Genomic DNA, 3339 nt, shown 5'->3' with positions numbered 1-3339 from the left:
TTTTTTTCTTTTCATTTTATTTTTGTTTTTTCTTTTTTCATTTTCTCATTTTCATTGATTTCCGGCGTTTATCGCCTTATTTTATGATTGTATTGATTTTCTGGATTGGCCATTTGCCGATCTTGTTTTTATTGCAAATAAATATTAGTTTAATAACTACCTAAAAAAAAAAAAAAAAAAAAAAAAAAAAAACCTAACCTAACCTAACCTAACCTAACCTAACCAACCTAACCTAACCATACCTAACCTAACCTAACCTAACCTAACCTAACCTAACAACAATTATTTACAAGTAACAACAATTTTCACTGGCAACAACATAATCAACAATCAACAGTCAACAAGAATAAAAATTCAACAAGAATCAACATCAAATAAAACTATGGACAAAACAATAACAAGAATCAACAAATAACAACAAGAATCAACAACCAACAGTATTAAGAATCGCCGGTATTGAAACAACACTAATTTAAAAACAACAACATAAATCAACAAGTTGCGACAATTATTTACAATATGTACAGACGATAAAATAATTTAAAAATCCAACAAGTAACGACAACGAACCAACAGTATTAAAAACATAAATTTTGGATGATAAAACCAACGAATTAAAATCACCATATCTAAATTAAATCAACAAAAATTAACAGAATCGACAATATATGACAGAAATATTTACCAGTATTATCACAGAACGAACATTTTATCAAACCAAGAATCAACGTAAGCTGGACCAACCTGGGTGAAAAACAATATGATAAAAGCAATATAAATGATAATAATTTTGAAATGATATCACCGGGTATAAATGAAGAATAAAACCAACGAATAAAAACGAGATTCCAACACGATGAGTCCATGGCCAATAGACCTGAAATAAATAAACAAAACAATAATAATTGACAAATAATTAGCAGAATTATCACAGTTGGTATATCACAGTTGATTCATCATAACTGGCACATCATAGCGGAATTCTGGCCCATCCTGGAGAATTATCCATGATCAAATACAACAATCGTGTTTGGCTGGCAGAATCAGAATGGACCTCGATCGACCAAAAGCAGCACAAAACCAGCATGGCACTTGAGCAGCGATGACGTGCAAAAAATTTTCTTTTTCTCTTTCAAGTAGCTGCAATAATAGTCATCCAGTCATCATCGATTATAATGGACAAATTTGACCAACCAATCATCATCATCAACATCACAACAAAAATTTGGCCAATTTATCATCATCAATGTCAAAACAATGTAAGTCATACAAACATGTCTCATTCACAACAACAAATATACACGCATGCACACGAACATGTAAATAATCGTTCATTTTTTGCCGCCAAATCAATTCAACCAGGATAGTTCAGGAAACAAAACAAAAGACAAAAATCCTTTTCTTTGATATGAAATTTGAACATTATGAGATTGTTATCCTCACTATTTTACATGCCACTATCGACACAAAAAATGTTAGGACACCACAACAAGATACAAATTTTTTCATATAAATATTTTTGCAAAACCGGCAAAACTTTGCAAGTCGAACAACCTATTGGTATGATGAAAGATATTTTGTTCATTCTTGATTTGTTTTCTTTCCACACCAAATCATATCGTCTTTCACATTGTCGATCCTTGTATTTTTGTCGTTTTCTTTTCTCTTCATTTCACGACAATCTTTCACACACACCACACAAACATACAATCATTTCATTGCCATCAACATATGTCAAACCTGCATGGCACAGGTACACACGCACAGGTATATACACAGGTACACACAGGGTTTTTCTTTTTCCAATTTTCTTTCTCCCCTCACATACAATGACATGAACACACTTTAAATTAATTTAAATCAATTTTTATTTCAATTTTATTTTTGTTACTTTTTTATTATTATTTTATATGTGTTTTTTTTTTCATCTTCCATCGAATCCATTATTTTTATAGAATTGTAATTTGATCGAAGTTCTTGGTTTGGCCATTGCCGACCTATTTTTTAAAGAAAGAAAATAAAATTTATTTTTAATTTAAAAAAAAAAAAAAAAAAAAAAAAAAACCTAACCTAACCTAACCTAATAGATAACCTAACGTAACCTAAAACAATAACCTAACCTAACCGGCAAGCCTACCTAAACCGAATTATAACCTAACCGACCTAACCTGAACCTAACCAAACCTAACCTAACCTAACCTATATGCTGGCCGAACCTAATAACAAACCTAAAATGACAGGTTTGGAACCACCCTAAAACAACCTAACCACACCTGGGCGACGCTAGACAATTTTCCAACCTAACCTACAGGTTCCTAACGCAGAACCTAACTGGACATAACCAGTTTGGGAACTACTTAACCAGATTCGGAATTTCATACGATATTGCCTGTACCTAACCTAACCTAACCTCCAGGACCTGGCACACCTGATCAATGATTGCCCGACCTCAACCGTCTGCGAAACGATTTCTGGCTGGCCTCCAGAACAACCACCGATCCAATATCGAAAATCGAGAAGAGGGCAATTTTCTATGCTAACATATCGATTTTTGCTGACGTGAACCGGAACGCAATTCATCAATTAAGGCCACCGTAAGTGCCGGCCACACGACTACAAATTATCGATTCACGGATGGCTGAGGTCGCTTCGCCTGGGAAGTGCGTCCTCCGGGACCTCGCCAAACCATCACGAGCATAGCTCGTGAGGTTTGGCTTGAAGTGCACTCCTCCGGGACATCGCCAAACCATCACGAGCAAAGCTCGTGAGGTTTGGCTCGATGTGCGCCCTAACCTAACCTACACCAATTATTCTAGTGAATTTGACATTACTGGTATACAATGTTCATCACACATAAATACAGACATTATCATTTTGTTGTTTCCACACACACAACAGTACCAGTATCGGGTTAGGGCGCACATCGACTATGGCCATCACAACAACGATCACCACCGACACAACACATCAGCTCTCCATCGTTTTTAACATACAGAATTTTTATCACCACCTCTGTAAACACACAAACATCGGACACAACAGCTGTTACAGACCTACACACACAAACAGAATACACAACATAGGGCCTACAGGTGGTTTCGTGCTCCAACGGTCCCAGGGCTAGCCACCGTAAACAGCTACCGTTGCGATGCGGTTGTTTCCATGGTCATAGGATGATACTTGAAGCATTATTACCGAATAACATGAAATTGTGGCCATTCAAGCATATGAGCAAATCTGAGCATGTGCAGTTTGTTTGTTTACATTGCTCATTATTTTTATCCATCCATGCCGGCTAGTTAGCCACATTTTTTTCAACAAATGAATTCGTGAATCATA

At 35.7% G+C, this 3339-nt stretch overlaps 1 long non-coding RNA gene across 2 annotated transcripts; it reads right to left on the bottom strand.

Moving 5' to 3' along the window:
- Window positions 1-456: 456 nt before the first annotated feature.
- On the bottom strand, window positions 457-1948 carry LOC142597848 (uncharacterized). Of its 2 annotated transcripts, XR_012832455.1 has the most exons (3): window positions 933-1941; window positions 686-877; window positions 457-629 (listed from the first exon to the last, which is right to left on the bottom strand). It is a non-coding gene; the product is annotated as an uncharacterized LOC142597848 (long non-coding RNA). The 2 variants fall into 2 exon arrangements; XR_012832454.1 differs by having other exon boundaries at window positions 457-877; window positions 933-1948.
- Window positions 1949-3339: the final 1391 nt, after the last annotated feature.

The sequence above is a fragment of the Dermatophagoides farinae genome, chromosome 10, assembly GCF_024713945.1.
Source record: "Dermatophagoides farinae isolate YC_2012a chromosome 10, ASM2471394v1, whole genome shotgun sequence".
Classification (NCBI taxonomy): domain Eukaryota; kingdom Metazoa; phylum Arthropoda; class Arachnida; order Sarcoptiformes; family Pyroglyphidae; genus Dermatophagoides; species Dermatophagoides farinae.
This window is presented reverse-complemented; position numbering and strand designations above follow the sequence as displayed.